The sequence below is a fragment of the Protopterus annectens genome, chromosome 2.part1, assembly GCF_019279795.1.
Source record: "Protopterus annectens isolate FY-2018-M chromosome 2.part1, PAN1.0, whole genome shotgun sequence".
In the NCBI taxonomy this organism is placed as follows: Eukaryota; Metazoa; Chordata; order Ceratodontiformes; family Protopteridae; genus Protopterus; species Protopterus annectens.
The window spans coordinates 409,133,572-409,153,822 of NC_056729.1; the positions used below are offsets into that span (position 1 = coordinate 409,133,572).

General features: G+C 38.6%; 2 protein-coding genes across 3 annotated transcripts in view; one reads left to right on the forward strand and one right to left on the reverse strand.

Annotated features, from left to right (window-relative positions):
- The window catches only part of NAF1 (nuclear assembly factor 1 ribonucleoprotein), a 1,472,570-nt gene that overhangs the window by 666,770 nt on the left and 785,549 nt on the right, over nucleotides 1-20,251 (forward strand). The gene's annotated exons all lie outside the window — the stretch shown is intronic.
- The window catches only part of LOC122794083 (LARGE xylosyl- and glucuronyltransferase 2-like), a gene marked incomplete at its 3' end in the record, with an annotated part of 516,130 nt that overhangs the window by 402,891 nt on the left and 92,988 nt on the right, over nucleotides 1-20,251 (reverse strand).

Genomic DNA, 20,251 nt, shown 5'->3' on the forward strand with positions numbered 1-20,251 from the left:
AACAATGAAACAAAATGCATGCACCAATAATGATAAAACTGCCCAATTCAGGACATTTCCATCATAAAAGTCTACTCAAACTTCTACAATCCACCAGTATCAGTAAATATGCACAATCTCTACAGAAGTAAAAGTCATCTAAATAATTCCACATTAAAGAGATCTGTAACTAATGAAGAGGTTGCTGCTAACAAACAACTTTATCTGCAGATGAAACAATGAAATATAAAGTGCTTGTTGCCATTGAAGGATACATAGTCTACATTACATTAAAAAAATGATAAGCTAGTAATATTGCAATAGGAAATGGATGCCAAACTGCTAACAGGTTCAGAGTTACTAGGAATCTCCGCCAAAGAGGACATTCACAGGACTGCAGCATCCACCCCCTTTAAAAGTACAACACAGTACAGTATCAGCAATGCATCTATATACTGTGGGAGTAAAACCCACAGCCTTCTGCATCAAAAGCAAGTACACTGCCTGTTGTGCTATTAACAATGAAAGCAGACTCAGCATAAGCAGCACCAAACTTCTCTTCTCCTGAAGCTCTTAACTCCTTGTTAAATCCAATCGACACTCAACTGCATCTCTCAACTTTGCAGCACAAGAAAACAGGAAAAAGCCAAAATTTATTGGTGGGGGAACCTAAAAACCAGGGAGACATTTTAAACATTACTTGTGTAATCTTGGAAAGTTGCTAGAACAAAATGGTGTGCTACCACCATGCATTTCACTGCCAAGACTTGAACCCAGGACCCTGTGCACTACAGTCAGAGCCACAAACCACTATGCCAAATTAGCTGTTTCATGGCTATCATTTAGTGAATTCAGTTCTCACCATAGCTCTCAACCTCTTACCACAAAACTCCTGGACAAAGCCAATAATAGGAGAATACAGCCCCCAAACATATTCAGTGAATTAAGTTCTCACCTTAGCTCTCAACCTCTTAGCACAAAAAACCTGGACAAAGCCAAGAATGGGAAATACAGTCCCAAAAATAGGGACAAACTTCAAATATTGATCTTATAAACTTAGGAAATAGCTAGAATAAAAGGTTGTGTGTTAACATGTACTTTCTGAAGAATATGAAGTCTGAAATTCAAATGTCTGTCATTATTTAGTGAATTCAAAATCCAGAAAACCACAGACTTTATGAGGAACAGAACAGAACAAAAATATGAGGCAAAAATCTGAACATCTTTTACAAGTGGAGGTGGGTATTCAGCCTCTTGCTACCTGCACCCAAGGTACAGGGTTTGAGCCTACTCTCTAGCCACCAGTTATAGTTAACTGGGGCATTTTACACACACACACACACACACACACACACACACACACACACACACACACACACACACACTGAACGTACTTCATACATTTCAGAAACAAATCCTGAACGGACTTCAGATAAAATAAACTGAACAGCAATACAATAGCTTATGTTTAACACCATTCCTGCTTGCACACACCAAAAGCTCTACTCCTGCCTAAAAGCACACGCACACCAAAAGCTCCATTCCTGCCTAAAACTGACCCGATCGCTGGTTGCACATCAAGCAGCTAATGAAACGCAACTTCGTGATCATAGCAGCAGCTCTCAACTCACTTCGTCTGAACACCAAATCCCTTCTTTTTTTTTTTTTAGTTTTATTCTGCATTCTTCACCCCAAATGATCCAACAGCAGGGTTTTCTTCTGAGGAGCAGGATTCTTTGGTAGATACATCAAAAGAAAAAAAAAGTAAAGGTTATTATATCTTACAGTATGACTGGAATAAATGACCACAACTTTCATTATTAAAATCGCTGGCAACTGGGCAGAAGAAAAAAAATCGTACAAAAGAGGTACTGTGTTGGTTAGTTTTGCATGATATTTAAACAGGACAGTGGTGAGATCCCACTCTTTGAAGTGCTTGAGTCAGTCTACTACATACTGGATGAAACCATCCTTCACGACTAAGTACACTCCCTAATGCACCAGTGATCTGTTTGGTCCGCCTTAGGGTTAAAAGTGAAATAGAGTGGACATCATACAGTCGGAGTTGGGTTGTCCTGATAACTCAACTGGATTTGACTTCTGGCAGACTTTGCAGAAACTGGAATGTAAACATTAGCTATACTGACCAGCCACTACGGTTCAGCTGGCCAGACCCACTTGGATGTTTACTTTAAATGGCTGACTGCTGGAGGTGCAGAAAACATATTTTACACTAAACATTTTGTATGTTCTCTGGAGGAGCATTACCTGGTGTCATTGGAATGGATTTGTTGGGCTTTTGTGGTTCCTTTTGGGCAGTATGTTGCGGTTCTGTTGCTGGGTCCCAATGCATTGCAATAATCCAAATGGACCAAAGAGCTGATCGGAGCTGTGACAACTTTATACTACAAAAGGGTTCAGGCTAAATGGCATCCCTGCCAAGGAGATCTCAGGTGAGTGGATGGAGAAAACTCTGTGTTGCATACCTTTTGTATCAGTAGAGTGCCACAGTACATTTCTTTGCACCAAACCATTATTTATTTACTTAGGGACTGTAGGGACATGTTAAGGTGGTTACAGCACATACTCAAATAGTTGTACCGGTATACAACTCCAATGCATTGCATTTAGAGTAACACTTGTGGCATTATTTGTATTTACACTACAGGTGAGAGGCTGCAACAGACAGCGCAGTCATATCAGAGAGACGGCAATGATTGTATATCGGCTGGTAATTGAGCACTACCTGCAAATGCTAGACTTAAAATAGAAAGAGATCGGTTTCATTTCCCGGGGCTCTCTTTTCTTCTAGTGGTGGTAGATGACAGGCAGTGTACACTGTAGTTATTGGTTAAACTCTAAAAGAATGGGAAGGTTACAATGTTACCACCGCAGTGCACATGATGATATACAGGGATATGAATTTGTAGTTTGCTCACCAGCCAGCTATGCTTTTTCACCACTTTTTGAAGTATTGCATTTCAGACTTGTCTTTACTGGATTCTGGTGAAACCTGGATCTCGAAGACTAAACAATTACGTAACACAGTGTGCATCACCAGTTCAAATCATGCTTGCTATAAACACTATTATGCTAAATTTGTAAGCTTGATAATAAAAGCAAACGCACACACCAAAAGCTTCGTTCCTGCCTAAAAGTGCACACACACACTCTCACACTGCACACTCACACACACACTGCACGTACATGCACTGCATGCACACACGCATACTGCACGCACGCACACACACGCATGCACACACACACATACACAGCTCTGTTCCTGCCTAATACAGCCACCTTTGTCCTGGACATCCTGCTGCAATCCATAGTCCCAGTAGCTCCAACTTGCCCTGTTTCCCATGAATGCATTCAAAGTGTGCAGTCTACATGTATGCGCTGAATCCCAGCCTGCAGTTCCAGAGAATGCATAGAGTGGAGACACTGCAGTCAGATTCCCTTCCAGTCTATGTGGTTGTAACCGCATAGACTGCTGGGGCATCTGTTGACTGGTGCGTACTTTCCTAATCCAGACTGCTGTTTAACCAGTCCAGATTCGAGTACGCATGTGTGGAGTTCGTTCTGGGACTTAATTTTTTTTTTTATTTTGTTTTTCTGTTTTACAACTGGGTGGGGGGGTGGGGGGGGTTGCGGTCCAATAGCATGAGCTGCCGCTGAGAAGCAGTAACAGTCCCAGCTATAACTTATGAAGACTGTCAGTAAGATATAGAGCAATGACAGTGAGTATTTGAAAAGTATGAAGTCCTAAAGTGTGAGTGGGGATGGAGAAATATTACTATTCCCAGCTGTCAACTGGGGAGTCCTAGGAAGGTTGAATGAATCTGGAGACTGAGATCAAAGTACATCAGATATTTTTACACCTGACACTGATCCATAGGCAATAAGTATTACTTGTACTGAGTCAGATAATATCTAAACCTACGTGAAAATTATCAAAGATTTTTCATTTAAATCTCATGCTTATAATATTTCTAAAAACAGCCTTTACACCTTCAATTTAATTACCAGAACTGCATCTATTAGGTTAGGTGATGCATTATTACCACTGTTTGCAGCTCTGATTAGACCTCATATTGAGTTTAGGCTGTCATTTTGTTTTTATGCTTCATTTGAGATCAAAAAGTTTAAACAGATGCAACAGATGTTTACCCCAAAATTAGACACCTGAAAAATCAGACTTACGAATGAACATTAACATCATTAGGATTATATTCAGTCTATTACAGGCAGATAAAGGGTCATTTGATTAAGGTTTACAAGTGTTTTCATGCTGAGGTTTAGGTCAACAGCTTGAGTACTGAACCTGTGATTCAGTGGGTATATAGCAAGAACTGCACTCAAGCATGCGCATTTTAGAACTGTTAAATTCACAAATTTAAATAGTTTTAAAATCTAGGACAATATGGAAAATCTGCATGTTGTTAGGTTGTGGGAGTGGGGTGTCATGTCTTGCACTGCAGCCATTACAAGGGTCTTCTTTTTAGTTAGGCCCACCTTAACCTGATAATGCAGTCAGGGATCTGGGAACCAATGACAAACTGTCATTTGATCACCATGTATTCACTGTTGTAAGGAAGTCCTTTTTCTTTGAACAGCTTGTATACTGAGGTTGCTGTTGTGTTTTTCGGCTTTTCCTGGTTAGGGATCACCACAGCGGAACTCCGGTCCGCTAATGATTGGCAGTAGATTTTTATGTGCCGAGTTGCTGGCCCTGACGCACAACCTTCAAGAAAGGTACGCCCATTCACACATGTCTCCACACAGAAGACGCTCTAGCTGAGACTCGAACAGGACAACGTCTTACTGTGAGGCGACAACACTACCGCAGCACCACCACCGTGTCTATATCAACAGATGTAATTGTTCCACTGTATTTAACACTTATTATGCCAGTCATTGAGGATAACGCCCCTTTTGGAATGTACCTGTCCAAACACTTGTCATAGCTGGAATGACCACAAAGTTTTCTCACTTAAACATCAAGGACCTAATCATAAAAACTATGCAGACCATACAGGCTAAGAGGCAATCTCTGTCTTGCATACAGAGCTTCATCAGATCAAATTCCATCAGATCTATTTCACATACAATAGTCCAGTGGTATGAAACACTCACTCAAGGGATCTTAATCTCTTTAGAAAAATAAATAAAAAACATTGAATGGATAAGTTTATATCACACAGACTACCACATCTATGGAACTGTCTTCCAATCCACATAAAGTAAAGTACTTATCTTACTTTGTTCAAATGTAATTCGGATGAATGGATAGGTTAACTTCAAATTCATTCATAGTTTAGCTGCCCTGTCTCACATGGATAGATAAAAAATGTAAATGAATAATCCACTTTATTGTAAGAATCACAGGAGCAACCACCATAAGCGCTTTCGTCTTAGCCACAAGACTTCCTCAGATACTCCTTCCATGTGTTACTAGTCTTTTATATAAAACACAATTAACATTAATTAAAATTTTAAAGAAACAGTATCAAAATATCACTTCATTTCATCCTAAAAAAATGTTAAATAAAACATAAGTTTTTTTTATTTGGTATGAATATGATTTATTATTCATACATTCATATATAAAAACAATTTTTCAAAATAAAGGTACATTTTATGTTTTATTTAACATTTTTTTAGGATGAAATGAAGTGATATTTTGATACTGTTTCTTTAAAATTTTAATTAATGTTAATTGTGCTTTATATAAAAGACTAGTAACACATGGAAGGAGTATCTGAGGAAGTCTTGTGGCTAAGACAAAAGCGCTTATGGTGGTTGCTCCTGTGATTCTTACAATAAAGTGGATTATTCGTTTTATGACTGTGGTACCTGGACATTTTACTTAGTTTTTTGTCGGATTAGTTTATAATTATATTTTTTTGGTTGGAAAAAATGTAAATGACCCAACATATTCTTCTTTGGCCTATTTCCAAATTACTTGCATGCAAAATATAAGGGCTAAAAATTATAATGGGAATGTAAGGTTAAGCTTCTTCAGAGTCTCACAAATTAACAGCCTGTTAAATACCTATGAACCTAACCGGGTACTGTTTCTATTCATCAGCAAATAACCACTTTATATACTTTAAGTGTTAAGACTCCCCCTCCCCTGGAAAAAGGGAAAGCCATCAGAACTCACAATAAGTTCAGAAAGGTTAAAGCCCATATTTAACTATATTTTTAGGAATGTAAGTAAACCTGCTACGAGGCTTCCCAATGCAAGTTTGCCAAGCTAACTGGCATATCCTGAAGTCTCACATAGTGTTTTTATGCAAAAACTTCAAATAAAGCAGATTTGGAAGAGAACAAAAAAAAGGCATCCTCTACATAACATTTTAAACTACAAAAAAAGTGTCAAATGTGAGAATGAAGGTAATGGGGTGAGGAGGAAGCATGAAGACGTTCACACTTCCAGTCTGTGATACCAGGCACTGCTATCAGTACGGGAGGTGTCAAGAAAGAACTGTTGAAGAAACCACAAATGAGATATTAATACTAGCCAATGTTTTTTTTTTGGGGGGGGGGGCAGTCTACACATATAACTTAATATTTCAAAGATCTGTTTGTCTTCTATAAATACAATACATGCAGTTGTTTGCTTTTGTCACAAAGTATTTTGATATTTTCCACTTTGTCACCTGCTCTCTCTGGCATCATATCTGCTGCCCTGTCTTCTTTATCTTGCTTTTCTGGACTTCCACTGGATTTTTTCTGAGACATCCTCCTTCCTACCACCATAGATTAAATTTTTTAAAAATGTAAGGGGAAAACTTTTTTCACAGCTTTAAGTTGTGAATGAAACTATCACGGACAAATAATTTACTTAAGTTAGAGTGCTGTTTGAAACAATGCAGAGAAGGCTGCATTAGTGAAACTCTAATTAAACTTTGCCTGAAGCTGTCCTGACTTGTGTATCTTTAATTTATGCCTGTGAACAGCGCAGCCCATGTGCACAGCAGCCATAACGCATGTATACATTCACTCCTGCTACATTAATGTTAATGTGTGTAGAGTCAATTAGCCATCTCAAGCAAGAGAGCTGCAGCAACATCTTTTCACTGAAGTTCCCTTAACAATGAAGTAGGAAAACCAGTGACAAAGTAGTTACTCAGACTCAGTGGGAGAAAAAAAGTGCTTTAAGATAAGTACGATTAATTTTGTTCTTTTACTTGGCCATAAGTATTATCTTTCCTGTTGCAGAAAGAAGAGAAGCTATGAAGAAACCTGCAAATAAGTGAAAATGGCAAAGTTAAATGAGCCTTCTGTACATTTTCATAAGGGACTGTTAAAGACAGAATCTGAAGAAAAAAAGGAACAATTACTGAAAGAAGAAAGTGCAGTAGCACAGCTAATGTGGGGTGAGAGGGGCAAATACCCCAAGCAGAAAGTGTTGGTGGGAGCATGATGGGTAATCCCAACTGCTCTTAAGTGCATACCATTTCTAAAAGCTAGTGTTGTATTTACAAACATGAGTGGTGTAGCTCTCCCTGTGTGGTCTAAACTGTAGCAATCAGTTTGCTGCAGTTGAAAGCATTTACCTTTAACTTGAACACAAGTGCTGTAGCACTTGTACACAGTATAAACTGTGGCAAACATTTTATTGCAGTTTAAAAGAAAAAAGCATTTTTTTACAGTAGGGGACAGGGAGTGGATTGGGTACTGTCTGCAATAAGCCAAGTGGCATTACTGCAGTTTTCAGCTTTGTGCAAGTCCTTTTTTTAATGAAACTGAGAGGAAGGAGGGTGAGGACAGGGATGTGCTCTTCACATGAAGATCTGAGGGGATGGGGTGCTAGTCAATTGAGACGGCACAGGGTAAACATACTTTCCTCAAATGTACAACCCTGGAGACAGTAGCCTACAACATTGTTGGTGTGGGGGGAGCTTATCCCTCTGCAAAATCACATTTTTTTTGTTTACACATTGAGAATATAGCATTACTTAGTAAATCAGCACTGGGTACATGCAACTTTTTGTTCCTCTTCTGTTTTATTCTTTCCAGCTTACCTTAGTGCCCCCACCCACGTCTGGGTCTACCAGATTCTCCTACAACTCCTTTACTATCTAACTTTCTAATTCTTGGCATTCCCGGTGGGATGGTTCACAAAGGGGAGTAGCCCTTGGATACAATAGATGAATGCAGAGAAGAGGGGAAAAATCAAGGGGCAGGTCAAAAATGAAAAAATCCCTCCTGGTTGAAGTAGTCAATGACATACTTACTTCCCTGTGTACCTGATGGCTGGCCTGGCACATATAATATGAAGCAGCTGATGTTGCAACTTTTTTGCATGTTTAAATCTTTTGGGAGGTCTAACTCATGACCAGGACTTTCTTCACAAAGATCTAATGGCCAGTTAATCTTCACACAGATGCTGACACAGGAGAAACCCATTACAGGTTTGGTAGTATTTCCCCCATTGAGAATCACTGCAGGTTCCTGAATGGTGGACTGAAGATAAGATGATGATTCTTGTCAAAGTGCCATACTAGGATGTAAGAACCAGGAAGTGCAGCTGATGAATTATACACAAGCTGAACTGCGTAACTTTTGACTACTGGTCTGATGTGCCCCATGTTCTAGACAGGAATCTTTACTGTTTTTAAAAATGAAGACAACTTTCTCTGCAAGTTTGCTTTTTGAAACAGTACTGTGAAGGCTATAAGCAAATGTGGTTCATTTATTAAAACAGACTCTTCTGACTCAAACATGTTGTGGCCTATGTGTCTTTATTTTATTCAAATAGAAGGTACATGGGTTATTTGCATGAAGGTCATAGTATTAGCAAGCTGAGCAGGCAGACTAGCTCCAGACTTAGCCTGAAGGAATCATAGTTATTCCTAGGAAAAATGAGAGGTATAAGCCTTAGAGATTTTCCTTTGCTTCACTTAGGGATTACTCACAATGGACCATCCTTGGTACATCACTTGAAGGAGGCACTCAGAAGCATCCTCACTAGGTAGCAAAATCAACTTTAGATAACTTATCTAAACCGGAAGGAACACAGCTGTTCTCCAAGATCCACTCAGATTGTCAAGCACTGAACAATGTCATAAAAACTGAACCTAGACTCTGCAATGAAACTTAGTTTTATTTTATTTTACATTCATTAACTGGGTAGGTGGTCTGGTTTTCAGCCACAAACTGGGCCAAACATAAAATAGCAGTATGTATGTAGGTAAGTACATATATGTGTGTGTGTGTGTGTACATATGTGTATATATATATATATATATATATATATATATATATATATATATACACACACATACACACACACATATATATGGGTCTACATGATAACATCAAAAATCCACATACCAGAAAACAATAACACAGAGACGAAAACACAGAATCATCACTTAGCCAACTCCACGCAATACCGAGAAATTACAGAGGGAAAGTAACTAGTCAACCAACAACGATAAGCAACCATATGGAAGCACTTCAAACTCACACAAGTGGGGGGCTGTGTCCCCAACACCAGCCCTAATACCATATCTGAGATCACACTATAGTGGAGAAAACGTCAAACTCCCAAATGTTGGCTGACTGTCCCCTTTCCCTGGGTAACTTGTCGGTTATGTGAGGAGTTGTTTAACTGAAGACTCGGTGTTTTCATCTCGGTATTATCGTTTTCATGTATGTGGGTTTTCGATCTTATCAGGTAGACCCATATATTTATTTATTTACATTTAGTTACTAGCATAGTGCAATGATCAGTGTTGACCAGTTTCAGACTTGGCCCGTGTAAAATACAAAACAATTCACAAACAAAAAAAAAATGCAAAAACATAAGTAATAACAAGGAGTAGTTAAGATTAGTTACACAGAAAAATTATACGGGAACATTCTAATAAGCAAGCAGTGTGTAATATACAGTATAGTATGTACACTAGTGTTTTTTTTTTTTTTAAAGTGGGTCAACCTTTGGTAATTCTCTGAGAGGAGAACAGAAGTAGGAAGGAGACAGGGGCAGTCCGTGTTAAAGCAGGAACATCTGACTTGAATGAAGAGGAGCCTTTCAAGCTGCATTCTGAATTTGGAGTAGGTGTTGATTTCCTTTAGGATGATGAGGAGAGCTTGCCAAGCAGTATATGCATGAGAGAAGAATGCATGTGCAGTGGTGTGGAATTTGGTTCTAGGGTAATGAGAGCTGGTGTGGCTTGTGGGCAGTGTTTCAGGTTGACTGAGAAGGTTTTAGCATAAAGTTTAGTTGCATTGGAAGCAAATAGCTGGAGTTGAAGACATTTGTACAGTTGGGATTCTAAGTATTTTGGTCCTCTGTTTTATGGGTAGCTATTTGGCTTTTTCTATGGTAACACAGTGATGCTCATGGAGGAGTTAGTTTGTAATGAATTAACACATGCTGTTCAAGATTGTTTGGAGTGTGGGGGTGTTTTCCTTGGAGGCGAGTGCAAAAATAGGTAGTCCACATTTCACTTGAGAAAGGAGAACTCTCTTGCCAGTGGTTGCTCTAGCTTATTAACATGGCAAGTAGGAGACCTTTTTGGCCCAGAAGAGGACAAAGTCTGTTTTTGCAGATTCATGCTGATCCACTGACAGCCATTTCTTCAACTGCTAATAGATCAAAATCAGTCATGCCAAACCACCTTTCAGCAATCCTCAAAAACATTTTTACTTGCAGGGGGCCAAGTCCCCTGTACCACCCCTCCACAAATTACATACATCTACACAAAGGTTGCACAACAGTGAAGAAAAGAGAAAACTCCACTGTCACTGAAACTTGTTTCAGCACAATGTCGTACATCTATCAGTAGTTATAAAAATGTCTGTTGAAAATTGACTAGATGACATTTTGCTCAGTAAGACAGAAAAATAATCGACAGTTCATATAAAAGACTATTTCACACTGCATACTGAAGATGACAATCGAAGTACAGAAGTAAAGCCTTCATGAACAATCATGTAAGTATTATTGAACAGAACATCAAATTAAATATGATGCCAATCCATACTTGAGCAATAATTCATTAAAGTGTAGTAAAACAAAATATCCTAGGTTTTGAAGTTAGACAGTAGGTTTCTCCCGGTTTAACACAGGAAAGTAATGCAACACTTGAGACAGACCTATATCACTGGGATAACAAATGGAATATATATTAACAAACATACCTATACATAACAACACAAATATGCTGTGTTACAGAAACTAAATTAAAGAAAACTAAACTTAAGACGAACATAGCTAAATTCTGTAAACAAGAAATTTCATACCTATACATCCCAAAACACTATTCAGTGACTACATACTAAACCAAATGAAATACAGTATGATTAAGCCAAACATAGATAAAGTCTAGTAGAAACTAAGTACAATGATTTTAACATAAATGCAGACGAGTACAAATGCATATACCCACAAAACTGGTACATAAAGCTAAAACTTCACCCTTCTGGCACAACTACATAGACCCTTATGCTGAGTACAATCTAGTGGAGGCATGTAGTTGGTGAACATATTGATTATGTAATAAGCATTATGGCTAGCCTGTGTTTCAGAAGTAATCACATTCATTTTCTTTAATCATGGATTCCTTAAGGTTTTTCTATTAAATCTCCAAAACCTGATTTTATCAGATAAAGTTTGTTAGCATAATCATTATCACATTTCTTGAGTTTGAGTTTGCAGTTCCATCTTTCTGGCCATAACCAATCATTTGTGACCACCTCTCTGAGGATGCGGGATTAGAGACTTACCAGCACACAGAAAATGTTATCTTATGATTCAATCCAAGCTTATCTGAACAATTTCATTTTGGTTTGTGATTAAATGTGGAGTTGCCTAGTAAGGGAATTTTATTTAATTTATATTTTATTTCTTACAACTGTTTTTCACTGTTTGTAGAAAGAAAGGAAGAACTTGTACACAAAAAGATTCACTTTGATTTATATGTTGTTGTTTTTACCTTTAATTTTCACTGTTTGTTGTTAGAAAGGGATAAGTCTTAGACAGGCAAACTCTAGCCATCCTAAGGGACCTAGTCAGCTATATTGTCACAGAGTGCAGAGAGGACAATTCAGGGCTTATCGAAACAATCCTGTCTTCGCTTGTGATTTATTGATCTTTATGGCTAAAGAGAAGTGCGACCATGAGAGATACTGAGCAGAAGCTACTGCGCGTGATGTAAAGAAATTACAGCTTTTGTCGGACGTTACTGTGTGGTCAGAACAACAACTTTACTGTTCTTAATTTAGTTGTATATTGTTTGTGTGATTTTCACTGAAGTTGATTTAAGTTATCTGAATTCTAAGTTAAATGATTTGGATTATTTTTTTTTATTTTAGAATTTTTTATTCATTTTCAGATAAAAACAAGATAGGATTTTTGTCGGGTCAAATTTTAACAGTTCACAGACAGCAGCATCTGATGCATCTCTGAAGGTTGTTAATGCTGGGAGCATTAATAATAAAAGGTTTTTTTTTATTGGAAAATTTGCTACATTCCCACAAGATTGATGTTATTTTTGGAAAACACGGTTAAAGAATAATGACTGGAAACCAGTTCTGTCACAGTATAAATATTTTTACTGCAACAGATATTCTAACAAAAAAAAATCAGGTGGAGGTGTCATTATAGGGATTAAAGATAATTTTGAGACCTGTGATCAGTAAATGTTCAATGATAACACCAATACTATATATTGTGCAACTGTGACAATAAAGACAACCCTGGAACATACAATTGTTGGAATGTATAGACCACCAAAGTCAAGTGCAGATGACCTACAGGACGTCATACATTTCTTATATGAAACGGGATGGGAAGAATAACAGTGGCTGGGGACATATATATATATATATATATATATATACCAGAAAGACTGCAATAATACTGACTCAAAAACATTATATATGTTCAGGAACAATTGCTTTATATGTGAAAAACCTACCAGGGAACGGAACATGCTAGACATTGTTTATGTTCCTAAAGAAATTACTATTACTTCATGTCAGGTTTTACCACTGTTGATATGCAGTGATCATGGTGTTACAAAGGTTAAATTGTTGCTAGATAATTCTGCCAAACTGAAATATAAACCAATGCACAGAATATTAATTACAGATTATATGGAAGCAAAACAGTCACTATATAAAACTAACTGGAGTGATGCGTTCAGTGGAAAAATTGCAGAAGGAATGTGGAACTTTTTGAAAGAGAAACTGAGTGCAAAAACATCAAAAACTGTTTAACATCAGGATCTAGGCATACAACACTGGGGGATATACTTCCATAAGTACAAGATACCCAATTAAGGTGAGAGACAAAAATATAAGAAATGGAATAAAAGGTCAAACTAAAACTTTGAAATAAACAGGTTGAACAAACAAATTAATCATAGTGTGAGACAAGAACAAGAAAAATTTAAAGAAATTTATATAAAGACATTTAGAATACTAGGAAACCATTTTAACATACAAACTGATGAACTGAGTGTAGATTCTAAAATTTATTCTCAGATACCATAGATGACAGACATATTTACAAAATCTTATGCAAAACAGTTTAGTTCCACAAAGGGGGTGATAAGTTGTTCAAGTGACATTCAGGTAACCTCAGATACTGAAATCAAATCAGATTGTATTGAAAAAGAATTATTCAAACTGGATCTAAACATAGCAAAGAGAGTGGACGGAATTAGTAATAATGACCTGAGAGCACCTCAGTGAGAACTTACATTGCCATTATATCTATTTACTAGGTTTTATAGATATGAGGAGATTCCTGAAGACTGGAGGCATGGGCTTATTAAACCTGTCTTTAAGGGAAAGGGGAGTAGGACAAACTCAGAGTCAAGCAGACCCTTATGTCTGCTTTCATGTTGTGGAAAAATAATAGAGAAGGTAATACTGCAGAAGTTATTGTCAGAACTGGAAAGGTTGCATGTATTGAACACAGATCTAGTACCACCTGTAACATGATGTTCTCTAACAATATAATACCAGCTATGAATGAAATATTCTGCTGTGATGTAATTTATATAGATTTAACTTCAGTATTTGTCAGACCCTATACATGAAACAATAAATTAGAACAACTAGTTATTGATATACTCTTAATAAGATGGATAGCTGCATGGCTTTCAAATAAGACATGGCAAGTATACAACAGTTGGAAAGGTGACATTCTTGGTTACATTTAAGGTATCCAACAGTGCTGTGTTCTAGGACCATACTTGTTTAGATTGGATCTTTCAGACTTATCTTCATCGGAGGTGTTCTATAGTCTGTATAAAGATGACTTAAAATTGGGTAAACTGATTGATTGTGTGTGTTACAGATAGGGCATGTCTGCAAAAGAACTAGACTAAACTGACCATTTGGGCACAGGGGAATAACATGTTGATAAATATATCAAGAACTAAGACATGAAATTTGGAAGACAAATTGAAAGGTGACTATTTAATACAGCACACAATAACTGAAACTATAGATTCATTTATGGACCTGGGAATAAGGACAGATCCAATTTTGAGATTTTCTAACCTGGTTAATGACAGTTATAGAATTATAGGTTGTATAAAAAGATTTATAAAGACCAGTAAATCAGAAATAATGAAGTCACAGTTTGTTAATAACATTAGACCTAAACTTGAGTATGGAATAAGATGGAAACCTTATAAGAAAACAAGCATGAGTAAATTGGAAAGAGTACAGTAGAAATATACCAAAGGAATCCATGGATGTGAAAATGTAACTTATTATGGAAGACTAAGATATCTGAACGTGTACGGTGTCTCACACATTTATTAAAGATGATCTTATCTTCAGGTATATAGGGCATTTAGACATGACTACCTCTGGGAATGTTTGGGGTTATCAAAAAGTAACAGAGAATCATCAGACAGTCTATGTATCTATAGGAATCAGAAGTGTACTAACTGGTTCTCTGAGATAGCAGCTGATGCATCAGACCGACTAATTACATTAAAGCAAGCATTAGTTTAAATATTTTTAAAGACCAGCCTGGGCACTTAACACGGGAACATCTGTTTTTGGTATATTGGCAGGCTAGAAGGGCATTAGTGCCCATGGTTGAAATATTTGTATGTGTGTGTGTGTGTGTGTGTGTGTAACCCTCACACCACCACTGCTGTGTGGTACAAAGCCTTCAGTTCTGCCACTAGTATATTATCCCACTGGTAAATCTCCAATATACCCTCTACCTACACATCTGAACAACATACTCCAACATACTTAAACTCTGCCACCTATGGTAAAAGCTGTTTTCTCAACCAGAAAGTAATCCACTCTATTTCAAAACAAAACCACAATCTTTGACATGGAGGTACTTATTTTCATCTCACCTACTTCATATCTGCCAGTGAACTGCTCCGGTGTATGTCAGAGGTGTAAGTCATTTATTGCCACATGGATATCATCATCTAAAGGCAACAGTGAATCATCTTGTATGTCCCAAAACTTGATATTCTTCAAATTTCAGCTGTGCCCTAATGGCCTTTCTGGGAAAATCATGAATAATAGGGGAGAAAAGACACACCCTTGACAGAGTCCTCTGCTGAATACAAACACACCTGGCAACACCAAGAATACAGGCACCACATTTGCTGCAGAACAAAGAACTGAACTAGCATGACGCAGCCTTGGACCACCACAGCTGTAGCTCCTCTCATAACAAATTCCAGGTGATATAGTGATAGGCCTTCTCTTGTTCAAGCAGATACTGGTAGACTTCCAAAGCCCCTTCAATATCCATGCAAGGATACAGAGATGATCCAGTGTTCCACAGTGAAAGTGAATCTACATTCACTTTCTGAATCGGTGACTTAAGTTACATAGGATCATAGAAAGTTACTAGGCTATTGACCCAGAGGCCCTTATAAGACTAGTCAAGAGTTATTCAGGTTGCGCTTAAATAGGGGCAATGTGGTACTCTGTTTGACAAGGACAGAGAGTCTATTCCACAGATTGGGGAGTCTCTGGGACACAAATCTGTCCCATCAACATATTTGATGTCACAGATCAGGCTGAGGTCACTTGTGCGGGTTACTTGAGTGGACCTCGATTTGCAGATATGCAGCAGTCCCATCAAGGCAGGGTCCAAGATCACCTTGTACACCAGACAGAGGTCACGTCTGAGGAGTCTGTATGAAACTGAGTAGAGGAATAGGGCCTTTAACCTCTGTACAGTAGATGATCGAGGCACTGGATTCTCCTGGTGAGAAACCTCTGTGGTCTGTCCAGCTGCTGCATGTGCTTTGTGAGGTACATGCTGAAAGGGGCGCTGTACTCGATAAAGGGCCTTGTAAGGGAAGAATACAGGGATGTTATGACCTCCTTGTCCCTAGATGAGATACCTTTACTTCTGAGGTGGGCCATGTAGAAAGCTTTCCTTACAATGGAATCAACATGGTGATCAAAAGTCAGGTTGCTAACAACCTGGTTTCCCACTGATTGCATACTCAGGACATTATTAATGTGATAATTTGGGGGGATGTCACTCTCCCCAAAGGGGATGATGATGCATTTTGTGGTATTCAGCTTGAGGCCAAGTTTCTGAAACCAGTCATTTATATGGGCGAGACCCTCTTGGAGGATGTCCACATCACTAGGGGAATTGATGACAGCACCCAGCTTGCAGTCATCTGCAAACTTGGTCAGCCATAGCCCAATAGTTTTGGCCTGCAGCCAAGAAAAGTATATCCCAAATAACAGAGGCCCCAAGACCAAACCCTGGGGTAAGTCGTTAAGGGTCTACTATTGATGGACTTCCCCTATTCTGATTAGGTGGGTTCTATCAGTGAGCCAGTTTGCTACCCATCTGGTAACATACAGATTGATGCCTATTTGAGAGAATTTATCTATTTTGCCCGAGTGGGGAATAGTGTTGAAGGCTTTGACCAGGTCAAGGTAGGTGGTGTGCACAATCTTCCCCTCATCCATCGTTTTGGTGACGGTCTCAAAGTTGTTAACCAAATTTAACAGACATGACCTCCACATGACAAAGCTAAACTAGTTGTGATCAAGTGTTTGGAGGTTGCCAATGTCCTTGTTAATGAGGTACATGATAACCTGTTTCATGGCCTTGCAGATCAGGATTCTTAGGCTGATGGGTCTATAATTTCCCAGATCAGTGGATGCTCCACCTTTGTACAAAGTGATGACAGTGGCAGTTTACCACTCAGCTGGGATGAAGCCGGTACTCAGGCTTTGATTGAATAGGGTGCCTAATGGTGCTGCAAGTTCCTGCCTGAGTTAATGTAGGATGCAGCCTGGGATGTTCCCACAGAGGCTGTATTTTCTGCCTTTGAGAGGGCAGTGATGACCTGTTCTCTAGATATATGGGGAAGGAGACAGGTACTGGGGATGTCCTGATTTACTGATGAGGGACAGAGGGGTAAAGTTTTCATTGAATCTGTCAACCAGCAAGTTTGCAATATCTACGGCATTTGTATATGTCCACTCACCAACACTTGCTTGCTCTGCAAGTAAGACATTTATTTAGAACAGTGACTTTTCTTAGAGATATATAGAAATAGCCAGATTAGTCTAGCTGTTTTCTATATTTATATCAGACTAATCTACAGTATTAATTTAAAGCATTTTCCTGTGATTTCTGAACTCTTGATTAGCACTGTGTTACATTGATGAGATTTGTCTTGTGTTTTTATTATTTATTATTACATATTTTAAAACCTTTCAGCTGTGGCTGTTTTGTGTAGAGATAATCTAAGCTCTTAGAGAGTACTTGCATGTATTTGGTGATACTGTCCAGGTCACTCCAACAGTTTTGCTGTTCAGCACACTTACTATTTGGATAACAGAAATATTACACAGTGAAACTGGGCAACCTTTGGTAAGGACAGAGACATGGACTTCTCAGTGAATCGATCCAGACTTACCAAAAAGACACCAAAAGTCTTAAAAACTTGATTTATTTAGCACTTTTGTTTCTATTGGAGAGAAGCAAAAGTGCTAAATAAAGTTTTTAAGACTGTTGGTGTCTTTTTGGTACCTCTGGATCGATTCACTGAGAAGTGTGTGTGTTTCTGCTTAGTGGTTTTAGTAACCTTTGGTAAGGGCTTTATTAGTAGCTGATATTAGTGATTGGTGGCAGTGTTTCCTAGCTTATAGTCTGGGCAAGAAGAGGGCATAGCTGGAGAACTTTGTGCCAGCCATCCCCAGGAGAATCTGTGTGTTTGTATACAACTCATATCTCAAAGTGTGCGTGTGTGTGTGTGTGTGTGTGTGTGTGTGTGTGTGCGTGTGTGTGTCAGCTACTTGGGCAGAGGCACGAAGAACTGGTTGGACAGAGGGTGCTGGAAGTTTTAGCTTGACCACTAGGCTGCGTTCTGAACCCTATAAATGTGCCAGTAGGGGGGTCTTATTGGGCATCTGGACAAAAATGGAGAATTCAGCCCCAGATTGACTGTGATCTCTGTGTGCTCTTAAGGGAAATTGTACTTTATTGTGTGTGTACTTGTTATCCTTCCAAAATGTGCACGCACCTCACTGATGCTAGTGGTGAGGATTGAGGCTCCTTGATTACTGGGCCAGTGCACGGGCATCACAGTTTTGTCCTTGACCACCAGTTCTGAGCAGATCTGGGTGTTTCCTTTGAGGTTGGGGACACGTATGAAGAAGGCCTTATGGTTGTCTCTAGTAGATATGTTCAATTTGGACTCGAAGTTTGCTTTGGAGGATTTCACTAGTGCTCTTATTTGCTTGTCCAGGCTAAGGATAGATTGCTTCCAATTGGGCACCTGCTCCTTCTTGGTCCTGGACAGCAATTTTTTCCTTTTGTTACTGAGTTTTATTGCAGATGTCCACCAGACAGGTTTACTCTTCCTTGCGGAGGATGACATAGTCTTGTCAGGTATTCCTGATTCCATGCATTGCTCATATAGTTCTTTGTTGTAGTTTATGATACTAGCACCAGGTCTTACAGAGGGGGAGGGGGTTGTGAAGCTGCTCATACCATCCCTTCAGGAGGCTGTAATCAGCTTTGGAGAAGTTTTTTAATTTAGCCCTAGCTAGAGGGGGGTTGGGGAGATGGTGACTTCGAAAGTGAACGCTTTATGGTCAGATCTTACCAGGGAGAATGATATTGTAGGGATGCTGCAGTGGTTACTCATACTGGTTAATACCAAGTCCAAGATATCATCTCTTGTGGGGGTACTGACTAGCTGTTCCAAGGTGTTTGCATTGAGAAATTTGAGAAATCTCTGGGCATTTTGTGTTCTTGCATGAGTAGTTCTTCCAATCTATGTTTGGATAGTTAAAGTCACCTGGGATCAGAGTAAAGGGTTGAATCTTGATAGAATCAAAGATGTCCAGATAGGCGGATTGGGCATCTCTTGCCAGAAACATGGCATGGGCTTTCCCATGGTGGATGAGGAGTGTCATTCTTTCCATTAAATGGAGTACAGTTTCTTCCTTTCCTTTTTAAAAAATGGGGTCTACTTCAGCCTGCCAATCCAGATGTACTGTTCCTTCCTCCAATGTAAAAGAGCCATGCTAATCAATACATCACAACAATATTCAACTCTTATGACCGTCTCTCATCCATTTTTACAGCTTTGCCACCTTATAATGTTTTTAACTGCAACAGGGAGCTCATTTAACATATCATCAGTGCACTATGGTTAACAAATTAAGAAAATATCTAATCCCATCAGCTGTTTCTGGTACTGCCTTGTCACAGAGGGCTATGTCACATTCCTTGCACTTTGCAACAGTATCACAATCCAAGTTCAAAGGTTTTCTATCCTTGTTGAGAACTGTCTGGGCAACGTTCTCCATGCCAACACAACCAAAGTCATGGGATGGTCTGGCAGAATTTCTCTGAGGTCATCTAAAGTCACTTTTTGCCTTTGACAAGCCAGTTCTAAGTGACTGGCAGAACATTTATTTCATTTAGTTGCCTCACAAGATTATATTCTCACCTGCCTTACCTTTCCATTCAAACCTTCCTTATTTTGCAAGCAGATCTCAGTCACTGTAATCTATTCTGCTTTGCTATCATCACTGAATTTCATGTCTTACTATATCTGTAAACATTCATTATCATCAACCACATCCCTCACAGAAGGGTATCAGTTTGAATCTGACCTGCACAAATGACAGATAATCACTTCATAATCCTACCATTTGTGTAACTCTTATTTTGTGTTAACTACTTACTGTTAGTAATTTTTTTTTTGTATAAAATCATAAATACAACAGGTTTTAATCCTTTTTTTCCCCCAACAGTTTGGTGATACAG